Here is a 12,954-nt window from a genome sequence, read left to right as displayed (position 1 = left end):
TAGATGATTCGGAGGTTTATTCCTTACGAGCAGGGCGTGGGAGTGGGTCCAAGGTCTCTGGGCCACCAGGTAGTCCCATGGCGAGGTGTTCTTCACAAAGACGACAGCTTCCGTCTTGTCCGAGTTCAATTTGAGGCAATTGGATTTCATCCCGGTGGCTACACCTTTCATGCATGTGATGAACTTGTGTCTGGTGTTGGGTGTTTAGTCCGAGAGAGATAGTATCAGTTGTGTGTCGTCAGTGTAAGTTTTGATGTTTATGTTGTCGGCTTGTATGAGGTTTGCAAGGTGGGACATGCCAGTGTTGAGGAGCATTGAGATGAGTGCTTCAAAGGCACCTGGGGGTATGTTGATGGTTTGGATTTGTCCGGTGAGGAAGTAGCAGATCCATTCTAGGTAAAGTCCCTGGATGCCTACTTTGTTGTTTCGTTGGATTAGGATGGGGTGGGGATGGCTTTGAAGGCTGCTGATAGGTCTAGGAGGATGAGGGCTCGGTTTCCCCTCTGTCGAGGATCATCTGGATATCATCCATTGCTCCTATGAGGGCTGTTCCTTGCTGCTATTGGGTCTGAAGTCGTAAATGTGTTACTTTGCAAAGTCGTACAGTTGTGAGTCCACAATGAACTGCTCAGAAAAGGAAAAGTGTGGCCTACTCATAGCAGAGAACTATAATACTTGAAGCTGATCTAATCTGGCTGTGAATGAACAAGAGCAGGCAGGGAAATGTTGAAACACATCTTGTATTCCACTGCAGCGCTTGATGGTATAAAGTAGGCATCTGGTGCTATACTCTGTGCTTTTTGGCTCACCGCCTGACCCCACAGTCAAGATCTAGCATGAAGCTGGCTCTGCGTGGGGCCATTTTGGAAGCTCATCCTCCAGTCGCAAAAACATCTGTACAGTAATCTACCATTTTGGGAAGCAAGTAGGACTGTTCATAGATACACTGAAGTGCATACTGTGGATAACATAGCTACAAATATGTTGACAAGAAACCTAAAGACATTTAGAGAATACACAGTGATATAAACACAATAATCCATACCTATATAAGACCAAAGGAGTGTTTATTTAAGATCAGAAGTAAAGGTGAATGGATCCAATCAATGTCTAGGCACAGTAAGATTCATTTATATTGTACACATTGTGTGTATTCACTGGTGACACCAAAACACATTTAATTTATATTACTAACAGTACTGTGTTTGCTCTTGGTGGTACCAAATAAATACAATCCTGGATGTGTAATAAGGCTCAGATTTAAGTATTCAATAAAGAGTAAAAAACCACTGTAAATGTACATTGCAAATCTGTCAGTTTACACTAGTGTTATGCGCAGGATCCAATGGAAGTGATGTCCTTTTCTGTCTCTCACTGTCCCCATCAATGACCACATAAGCTTTATTAAGAGAGCTGGTGATAGAAGCAGGGAATGGGATAAGAGTGGGATAAGAGTGAAAACAGAGACACAGGACTCCCACTCTGCCTTATCACGAAAATGGTCCTAGGATGCTTGTTTCTAGTCCTGGAAGGACCTGGCCTGGCAGCTCGGGCTGGACTGTTTTTATTGGGCTCAGGGTCAAGACTGATTTGCATATGGCTGGGTACAAACTGGAATGGCATGGGGAGCGAAGAAATGATGGATTTAGGCCCAGATCTCTGTACTGGGGTGAATGTATGACATTGTTCTGCATTCTGTCCACCAATTGTTCTTTTTGCATTCATCACGTTTGGGGACAAGGAAATCTGCAGGTTGTAGTGGATCACTACAAGATAAAGAAATGTCTTAAGTAACTTGTCAATGGAATACTAAACATAACTGCAATTCTGAATGAATATTCTGTAGAAAAAACTTTGTATAACCAACTCTGTATGCTTCGAAAGGTAATAAGTAATTTCAAAAAGCTAAATACAAGCGAACATTAATATCTTGCAGATTGAGTATACTTGGTCCATTTAGGGATGGACTGCTTGGCCAGCCTCAGCTGTTGTTTCAAGCAAAGAGCTTCCATCTCACCTGGACTGTCCGACTCTAGTGACTTGCTTTAGTCTAAGCGACTCAGCAGAGCAAAGGTGAAGCACCTTGGCAGCCTGTGAAGTGGTCTGACCAGAGTGGATGTGGTCGGGCAGTGCTAGTACCGGATGGTGCATAGTGGTCTGGGCCCGCGCTTCTATCTGTTGACCTTCTTCACCCAGTGCATTTCCACAGTAGCTTAAAATACCCATTCGGTGGGTTAGCCCCAGCTGCCCAGGACACAGAACCCCTGTATCTTGCTCAGGCTGTGACTTTGCCCACTTCTCCCTTCTGTTGTCATAGTGCAGACTGGGCCTGCTGGTGCCTGTGTGACTGCTCTGTCCCCCAACCCCAAGCAGGCAAGCAAGGGCTCCCTACAGCCAGTACCTCAGATGTGCAGGCTTCTGATGGGTGTAAATATCGGTCCAGGACAGTCATGCGGTTTCTTCTCCCATCCAGCAGGCGAGGTTATCTGGTTGATCATGCTAGTAGAATATGCTTGACTCAAAGTTTAGGCCATGCATGTGTAAGCGTAAACGTCTGGTACAATAAAATTGCGAATGGCTCTTTAACCTCATCCGTGCGGTGCAGATTTACCGCCGGTGCTGGGCCCTAATGAAAACGGGCGTGCTCATGACGGAACCGTTCCGTCATGAGCACAGCTTGACCGATGCTCATGACGGAACCGTTCCGTCATGAGCATCGAAAGGGTTAAATCAGTCGTGGTATCTTTGATCACTCCATCTGTTACTTTGATAACAGTGATAATTCTAGAACTAATACATGCTGACGAGTGCTGACCTCCCCTGGTGCGTGCATTTATTAGACCAAGGCCAGTTTGGATTTGCCTGGCTTCTTTAGTGACTAGTTAATCTCGGGCTGAACGCAAACCCCAGAGACAGCTGCAATACATACGTATGTCTGCCCTATCAACTTAATTCTTTCTGTGCCTACCATGGTGACCATGGGTAAATGGGAATCAAGGTTCAATTCCAGCGAGGAAGTCTGAGAAATGGCTACCACATCCAAAGAAGGCAGGAAGCATGCAAATTACCCACTCCTGATTCGAGAAGGTAGGGATGAAAATAACAATACAGGTCTTTTGAGACCATGTGCTTGGACTGAGTACACTTTACATTCTTTAACGAGGATCCATTTGGGGGTATAAGTCTAGTGCCAGCAGTGTCAGTATTTCCAGCTCCTATAGCATATACTAAAGTTGCTGCAGTCACAATTTGGATCTTGGGATTGAGCTGGTGGTCCGCTGTGAGGTTAGCTACCGCCTGTCCCCAGCCCTTGCCTTTTGGTGCCCCCTTGATGCTCTAGACTGAGTGTCCTAGGGGGCTTTGAAAAAATTAGAGTGGTCTAAGCAGCTGGTCACCTGATTACTTGAACTAGGAGTAGTGTAATTTATTTATTTATTTATTTGCAAACTTGTACCGCGCTGGGAATCGACTCCCTGGGGAGTATCTCAGCGCCTTTGGCGTCATCAGAGAGCCAATAGCCTGTCATGTGATAATTTAAAGTTCTACCAGATCAATAGTTAAACAGGAATGTTTTTAGTTTTTTCCTGAAGGGAAAATGTTCCCTGCACGCTCTGATTTCGAATGGGAGTTCATTCCACAGTTTCGGGCCAGCCACTGACAAAGCTCTTCCCCCTTGACGTGACTTCCAGAACCTGGGAACGCATAACAGTTCACGGTCACCAGATCTCAGGGATCTTGCCGGAATGTATGGGATGAATTGCTTAGTTAGGTAATCCGGGCCTCTGCCGGAGAGGCATTTGTGAATGATGCAACAAATCTTGAACATCACTCTTTGCTTTACCGTAAGCCAGTGGAGTTTTTTCAAAATGGGCTTTGAAGGAGTTCGGGCTGGGGCATTGAGAACAAGGCGCGCAGCCGTGTTCTGCATCACTTGAAGTCTGGCGATGACCCCCTCATTGGCGGCTAGCAGCAAACCATTACAGTAGTCCAGTCTACTCAACACGAGCGACTGAACTAAGGTTTTCCTGGTGGTATTAGGTAGAAGTGGGAACACCCTTCGGAGAAGCCCAATCACATGAAAATAGGAGCTCACTACTTGCGTAGCATGATGTTTTAAAGTGAGCTCCTGATCCAGCTTGACTCCTAGATATTTTACTACCATTTTTGGTTCCGGGACTGGGCCAAGATCATGGGGCCACCAGTCAGGAGTCCACAGACGTTTGGCTTCCCCAAAGAGCATCACCTCCGTCTTGGAGACGTTACACTGAAGGAGGTTTGCTGCCATCCAATGTGCCACTTCTTTCATCCCTTGGGCAAAGGAGTGACGCACTTCAGGAGTCATGATTTTAAACGGAAAGAGGAGTTGAGTATCGTCTGCATACGATACGGGGATAAACCCGTGAGATCTCATGATGTTAGCTAGGGGTGCCACATAGATGTTGAATAATGTAGGGCTCAAGCAGGAGCCCTGTGGCACCCCCTTTGAGATCTCCACCTCCTCTGACTGGTAAGAACCAAGTGTGACTCTCTGAGTGCGTTTGGTAAAAAAGCTCCTTAACCAAGCCAGCGCCTTGCCTTCCAGACCGATGTCAACTAGTCTGGTGGTCATGATATCATGCGACACAGTGTCAAACGCCGCTGACAAATCTAATAACACCAGGATAACGGAGTACCCCCTATCCTGAAGCATATGAAGATTGTCAGCGACGGATAGCAAGGCGGTCTCGGTGCTATGCCTGGGCCTAAAACCCGATTGAGAGGGGTCTAGCCCCCCTGCACTCTCGATGTAAGTAGATAAGTGCCGGTTAACAAACTTCTCGGCAAGTTTCCCTAAAAACGGGAGGAGAGAGATAGGTCTCAGATTAGTGAGGTCAGTCCATGGAATGGAGTTGTTCTTCCGTAGAGGCCTTACCAAAGCACGCTTCCAATCAGGGGGGACTTCCCCTGATCTAAGGGATAGATTAACTACCCACTGAATACCCTCTCCTAGATCATCCCTCAAAAGTGACATGAAACGAGCTGGAATGATGTCCGAAGGGCATCCACTCTTGGTTTGATTAATTAGCGAGTCAATGTCCTCCCTTGATATAGGAGGGAATTCAACAAGCTTGCTAGCATTTTTTACTGCTGTGCTAAGATGTGGCGGAGCCATAAAGTCCTCAGTCCTCAAGGTGTTAGAGGTAGTTTTTGAAGCTTAGATCTTAGCATAAATGCCTTCTATTTTCCTCACAAAAAACTGTGAGATATTATCACAGAGTTCCTGAGACTCAATACCCTCCGTTTCACAAGCTGCAGGCTTGACAAAGGTCTGTAAGATTTGGTAAAGGACTTTTGCATTTTTACCAGCTGCTGATATTTGGGCTGCTATGTGGTGTTTCCTAGCCGATCTAATAGCTTTGTGATAATATTTTTGGGAAGTCCTATAAGTTTCTTTATCCTCTGCCTTGCGTGTGGCTCTCCATTGTTTCTCAGATTTCCGTGTAATGATTTTTAGTTGTCTGAGATCCTCTGTGTACCAGACTTCTTGTTTTGGGGCGGGTCGTGATTTATATGTTCTGAGAGGAACAACGTGATTGATGGAAGTGGTTATAGCTTCATTAAAAGTAGCTAATACAGTGGTGACATTGTCGCCACATTCAGCCCAGTTGGGTTCGATGAATTTCTCCCTAAAGTTCTCAGGCGTTAATTTATTCCAGGGCCGTCTGACATCAGCCATGGTTCTCTGAACCCCCTTAGCCTCATGGTTGGAGCGAGTATAAAATTCAATAATGTAGTGGTCAGTCCAATCCACTTGGCAGGGAGTGAGGCATTTTATAGAGGTAGAGTTATATAGTAAAAGGTCCAAGGTGTGACCAGCTAGGTGTGTGGGTCCCTGATTAATTTGATGCAGACCAAGGGTGGTTAAATCAGCCAGGAGTGTTTGTGCCTCCACACAAGAGGTAAGTTCACTATGGACATTAAAATCCCCTACTAGGATGAAGTCAGAATTCACCTGTACGTGGGGGGCCAGGGTTTCAACAAGTAGAAGAGAGAAGTTACCCAGTGGTCCTGGGGGACGGTAGACTAAGGCTCCCTTCCTGGTTTCCCTAGAGTTAGGGTTGATAGTGAAGATGAGGAGCTCCATTTGGGGATTACATACAGTCTCAGTAACTATTACCTCCATGTCTTGTTTGAACACGATGGCTAATCCCCCACCGGTTTTAATAGGCCTGTCCATCCTTACTAATTTGTATCCTTGTGGTACCCCCATAGTAATGGCCGGAACAGCGTGGGGTTTTAGCCAAGTCTCTGTTAAACAACAAAGATGTGGCTTTTCTGAGTTTATAAGATCCCAGACCTGAGTGGAATGGGAAACTAACGAGCGGACATTACACAGGAGGTTTTTACAATTCAAAAATGAATCATTGGAAGGGCCGTCAGAAAGAGTTTGCTGACAGTTGGAAGGGACAGAGGAGGTAGCCGTTAACTGACACGGCGTGATCACAGCACTGCTTGTAAATTGTGTTAAGTAATAGGACTCTTGTTCTACTTAGTTGATTTTCAGAACTGGTACAATGATTAAGAGAGATAGCCGGGGGGCGTTCACATTGTGCCGTTAGAGGTGAAATTCTTTGACCAGTACAAGACGAACCAAAGCAAATGCATTTCCCACTAAAGATTTTTTTAATAAAGAATGAGTCAGTGGTTGGAAGAGGATCAGATACCAGAAAGGATTGACAGATTGATAGCGCTTTCTCGGTTTTGTGGGCGGTGGTGGAGTGATTTGTCTGGTTAATTCTGATAATGAATGAGATTCCTCCATGCTATGTGATCCCCAGTGATTGACAACCAACTTCTTTGAGGGGCTAGTGGTGTTCAGCCATATCACATCAATAAATAACAAGCCTATGATGCCCTTAGATGTCCAGGGCTGCACATGTGTTAAACTGAATAGATCAGAGTGCCTTTACCATTTGCTGACAGGTGCAGGTAACCTGCTACACTTCTTTTATGGTAGGGATTGCAATTATTTCCCATAAAGGAGGACTTACTAGTAAGTTCCGGTCATAAGCTAGCATTGAATAAGTCCCTGCCTTTGTACACACCGTTCATCGCTACTAACGTTTGGAAGTAAAAATAGTGGAAAATAAAAATCGTAACAAGGTTTCCATTGGTGAACTGGTGAAATGATCATTAACACTGGAAGCAGAATGTGCGACTGAAAGTGACAGCCTGAGCCCTTGGGCGTCTCATAGATGGAACACAAGGCACAGGGACCGACTCGTCCCTTGTTAGTCATGGTTGGCAGAGCGAACCTTGGTTCGTGGGTTCTAGGTTGAGGACCGGGCACTGTGCGAGCTTCTTTACCTGGGGGGGGGACCTGACCGCCATGTGAGGATCTGTGGTGGGTGACTCCACGCGCCCTCTGGAAGCTGCATGATGCGAGAGCACCAAGAAAACATGGAGCACCTAGAAACACTTTTTAAATTGTGGACTTCCAGAGAGGAAGCGTGACTGGAGGCTTGGCTGTCTCACTGTGTGGGCTGAGGATGGCTGATGTTGAGTTCCTCCCGCCTCTCCTGCACCCGCAGGTGGGTAAATGTTGTAAAAGTTGATGGTGGTTCACTCAACTTGTGCAATGATAAAGAATGCAGTGAGCTGCAAGGAATAGTATGAATTGCAGGACCCATTGATCATCAACACTTCAAATGCACCTTGTCGCCCAGGGTTCCTCCCGAACTACACCTGTCTGACGGTCACTTGAATGTCAAAGGCCATGGGCCTCTTCCAGGGTGCAGTTAGAGCTGCAGTAGGAGGTTCTGCTCTCTTCGTCCTCCCAAGGTCAGACCCCGATCTCCCATCTCGGTGGGCCTCCCCCACCCCAGTCCCACTGCAGAGGTATGCCGCCAGTGCTCCTTGCCGAAAAACGCCTTGGTGAGGTTGATGGTGCCTGGCTGTGATCTGAGCATGGCTGTCTGTGATGTCCCAGGCTGCCCCCTGCATCGATTTAAGTGGCCATTGCTGCTGATGGAGCAGGGAAAGGTCCCCTGCCTGCCTTCAGGTGCTGGATCCATGGTGGCCCCTGCGGGATTTGGTCTCCCATCTGGGAGAGTGGTGCCGTGGCCCTCACATGGCAGCCAGCCAGAGAATAATGGTGCTCTGGCTGATTTTGGACTTCAAATGTCTTTCCCATTTAAGAAAAATGTGTGTCTAACTACTTTAATGGCGACTCTTAAAATGTGGAAAGTATTCACGGACGATTAACTTTTGTATTTAACAGTCAAATATACACTGTCTTTCTCTACACATATTTCATCTCTATTAGCATAATGTTTTAAGAATATTCATCTGTTTGACATTTGCTTGTCATAATTGACACATTTAGAGTTTAAAGTTTATCACAGTTAAAATGTTTAGAATTGAACCATAGTTTTAGAATTTAAAAAAGGTGTATTCACTAGCATTAGTATTATAATAGTTGTGTGTGTAAATCTTGATATACTTGTGTACATAATGATAATTGATGTGTGTTTGAATTAAGCGTAGATTTCTAGTAATTGCTTACACATAATCTTTGCATCACGTAATGATTATTATTGCCATACTAATCATACTCTATTTTCTCAGGACAATTCATGTCAAGTTTATAGTGTTAGAGTAGTAGTGGAGGGTGTACTGTCTCTATTCTGTCTGTGATTCCAGTTCCGGTGAGGACAGCTTTAAGTGTAGCTATACTCCGGAACAAATGTTGTGTTGTTGGAAGCAAGACCTATTTGACGCTGATGGGCAGCAACAGTAACTCAGAATTTGCCACTGTGTGGTGGTACAGGAATAGCCAAATGCCTCATCATCTAATTTGTGATGCACATCAATGGATGAATGAGATTTCCACTGTCCCTACCTACTATCTAGCGTAAGAACACCCAAGGGAACGGGTTTGGCAGAACCAGCGGGGAAAAAGGCCCATTGAACTTGACTTTAGCCTGATTCTATGAAGAGACATGAAAGTTTAAGTGAGAGGTCTTTGGGCCGCAGGGGAAATACCACTACGCTACTCTTATTGTTTTTTCACTTAACTTGGCGAGGCTTGGGGGGCGAGTGCCCCGTGCCTGCCGGGCGTGACCCTATATGGGGATAGTGGGGAGTTTGTCTAGAGCAATACACCTGTCAAATGATATTGCAGGTGAGCTTGGGGAGTACAGAAACCTCAGACGGAGCAGAAGGGCAAAGCTTGCTTGAACTCAATTTTCGGTATGAATAGATACAGTTCAGAGGAGCGGAGAGTGGGACAAGGAGTACCTCAGGGCTCGGCCATCAGCCCTATACTCTTTAATGTCTACCTCCGCCCCCTAGTCCAGCTCATCAAAACCTTCGGTATCTCCGCATTTAATTATGCGGATGATACCCAGCTGGTCTTTTCTCTGGAGGGACAGGACGCAGTCTCATTGGAGACCTTTCACCGGTGCATGCAGGCGACAGCAGAATGGCTCCGGCTGAACTCGCTACAGTTCAACGGAACAAAGACGGAGGTCTTACACTGTTCCGCGGATCGGGTTCCTCGCGATCTTCCAGTGGACTTCTGGCCTCCGTCCTTCTCAGAGACAGTGTCTGCGGCACAATCAGCGCGCAATCTGGGCGTCACTTTTGGGCCTAACCTGCAGCTGGATCTACATGTGAATAAGATCTCTTCAACATGTATGATGCTGATCCGCATGCTGCGTAAGGTCCTTCTTCTCCTCCCGGCGCAAGCCAGACCAGAAGTAGTGCGTTGTACCATCCTAAGTCGACTTGACTATTGTAACGCACTACTTCTGGAGGCCCCGGTAACACTTCTGGGCAAGTTGCAAAGGGTGCAAAATATTGCTGCTAAACTCGCCCTTTCTCGCCCCTACCACAGCTCTTCTACGGCAGCACTGCGAGAACTTCATTGGCTGCCAGTTCATCTACGGGTGCGCTACAAAGCAGCGTGTATTGTGTTTAGGGCTGTTCATGACCTGGGCCCCATTCCTTTGCGGCGAATGTTTGCCTGGTATTGTCCAGCTAGAGCTTTACGCTCCTCGTCATCCAGGCTACTTGTAGTCCCGCGATTCCAGAGAGTGAGGATGGGGGGCCGCTCCTTCAGAGTAGCGGCATCCAAACTCTGGAACTCTCTGCCTATATCCTTGAGAAGCCTTGGAGATCTCTTATCTTTCAGAAAGGCTCTAAAAACTCATCTTTTTCCCAGGATAGGCTGAGCTACTGTTTTCACTGAGTACGGGTCAAAGCGCCAGGATGCCCTTTGTGGTGACAGGTTGCGCTATACAAGTATGCCACAATACAATACAATAAAAGCAAGACTTCTCGATCCTCCTGACTTTTTGGGTTTCAAACAGGTGGTTTCAGAAATGTTACCACAGGGGTAACTGGCTTTTGGTGGCCAAGTGTTTATAGCAACGTTAGTTTTTGATCCTTCGATGTCGGCTCTTCCTATCATTGTGAAGCAGAATTCACCAAGTGTTGTATTGCTCACCCACTAAAAGGGAATGTGAGCTGTTTTTAGAACATCGTTGCAGTAGTAATCCTGCTCAACACGTGTCGACGCGCAGGTTCAGTCATATTGTGGGACAAAGCTACCATATGTGGGATTATGACTGAAGACTCTAAATCATAATTCCCCATAAACTGTAATGATACTGCAGTATTATGAAGCCTCGGTTGTCGTGGGATAGCCGGCCTCTGGGATGGTGCATATAGCTGCTTTCTGTTGGGCGCCAGGTGCTAAATCATTTGCAGACAACCTGATTCTGGGTCAGGGTTTCATGAGTAGCATCGTAGTTACCTTGCTGAGATCTGTTGAAAGTCTTTCTCTGAGCAAGACATTTGTCTCTGTTTTTGTCCATGTGAGCCTATGGTTGCCTCCACCATGGGCAGTGCGGGGGCCTACCCCTCCTGCCCTGCATTTCCCATGCTCAGATGGGGACATGATCCTTTGCAGTAGCGGGCACCAGCAAAGTGGCTTGGAGGCATGAAGTTGATAGGTGGCTCAAGGAAGGAGCCACCTGAGCTCTGGCCTCGTCGTCGGCTGCCGCCTTGGCAATCTGGTCACCAGGTCGGCATAAACTATCTGGTCGCTGGGCTGGCTGACCAGATGACCATCATGTGGCTGACTGATCAGATGACTGGTGGGCCGGCCGGCGCTGCTAACTCTGACTTGTATGTTCCCTGGGTCGTGTAAGCCCCCTCTTTGTTGGGCCTTAATATAGCCTTATAGCCTGCTGTAGAGGGCTATACCAGCTATTAAAGGCCCTCTCCAGCGTTAAAGGCCCCGAGCCGAAGGCGAGGGCCATTAACAAGGGAGAGGGACTTTAATAGCGGTATAGCCCATCTACGAAGGGCTATGAGGCTATTAGAACATTCTGTCACTAGAGGACAGAATGTTCTAACAAAAAAACAAAGCCTTTTGGAAGCGTGAGGGGGTTGGAATCCCCTCAGGCTCCCTGAAGCCTTTGTTCACAGCCAGAGCTTTGAACAAAGAAACATTGGCATGTTGGAGCTCCAGGCTTATACCAGCCAGTATAAGCCCAGGGCACTCCATTGTTTTCAATGGAGCTCCCAACATTCCAATGTTCTAATAGTTGAGAAAAATGTCTTTCTAGTCAGGCCCAAAGTAAGTGGGTGGAGCTTAGCTGGTGCACAAACTTCTTAACTCCGGCACCATGCATGAGAAAGGGCCTAACCCGGGGCACCCTCAGCCATGGACTGGAGTGACCTTCCCTACCCAGGGCAAGGTGGCTGCAGATTGTGGAGGCTCCCTTTGGGGTGTGGAGCAGAGATGGTACCCAAATGAAGGCTTAGCCACAGACAGATCCCAGGGCAGGGTGGCATCAAACCGGGGAGGAGGCTGGGGCTCCTGCGGGCTGAACAACTCTGTAATCCCCGTGAGAAGCGGGTGAAGCCATAGCTTTCTCCTGGTAGGCCCACTCCCTGCAGACCACAGCTCAAGGCACTTGGCACAGCCACCTTCCATACCCAGGCCAGGGCAGCGTCAGACCGGGGAGGAGTCTGGGGCTCCTGCTAACTGAATAGCTTCCATAATACCCCCGTAGAAGGCTCGGTCCCTGCCAGCCGGCGGCCCCCAGCCAGCAGGCAGAGCCACTTACCCCTGCACAGGGCAGGGTGGTGACCTACCTGCAAAGGTTTGCCAAGCTTTAAGATGTCCCTAGATAGCTTGTCAGTTTTGTGTGGCAAAAATGTCACCAGAGACGTTTCATTCATGCCCATGGACAAGTATGAGTATGCACACTCAGTCAACCACGTCACCAGCCCATCCTTCCTGATTTGAATTACGCCCAGACCTACTTTAGAGGAGTGCCAGACTTAAGACTGAGGGTGAGTCAAATTCACCACATGGTCTTGTTATCTATGTATGAAAGGTAATAATGTCCGCTAATTATCAATTTCTCATTATGGGCCCTCGCCTAAGGTCTGGCTCATAAATATGTGGCTGATAATTAACAGCCATTATTGTCTGCAGTATAGGCATTTACGCTTAGTTACATAACGTGCAACTATTTGACGCAGATCCCGCCTGTGATTGCCGTTTTGTCCAGCAAAGGCTTCAAAGTGATGTTCTTAGACAAGTCCGGGTCTCTGTGATGTACAAAATAACAGGGTTTACGACTATAAAAGGCTTTTTATAATGCTCAAGAACCCTCTTATGAGTTGGAAAAGTGTTTCTGACTCGTAAAACTCCTTTTGAGACCCTTTGTAAATTACAGATTGAAGGGCTGTGAAAAGGGGTCCGCCTCCTATTTGCAATTTAGAAACGGATGAATCTATTGCATTTTGACCCCATTTGCAGTAGCAAACCATTGATCAGTTACTGACTCCGAGTGGGACAGCTTCTCATTTGGAAAACATATCGGGCGACCTCAGGTGTAAGAGGCAGTGGTTGAAAGGATTTCTTCCTAAGATGTCTTCCCAAATGGCAATTAT

General features: G+C 47.0%; 1 protein-coding gene and 1 pseudogene across 2 annotated transcripts in view; both read left to right on the top strand.

Annotated features, from left to right (window-relative positions):
* The window catches only part of ASAP1 (ArfGAP with SH3 domain, ankyrin repeat and PH domain 1), a 1,926,573-nt gene that overhangs the window by 279,898 nt on the left and 1,633,721 nt on the right, over positions 1-12,954 (top strand). The gene's annotated exons all lie outside the window — the stretch shown is intronic.
* On the top strand, positions 7,587-7,739 carry LOC147724682 (5.8S ribosomal RNA; annotated as a pseudogene).

Source organism: Lissotriton vulgaris, chromosome 4_1 (genome assembly GCF_964263255.1).
Source record: "Lissotriton vulgaris chromosome 4_1, aLisVul1.2, whole genome shotgun sequence".
Taxonomy (NCBI): Eukaryota; Metazoa; Chordata; class Amphibia; order Caudata; family Salamandridae; genus Lissotriton; species Lissotriton vulgaris.
This window is presented reverse-complemented; position numbering and strand designations above follow the sequence as displayed.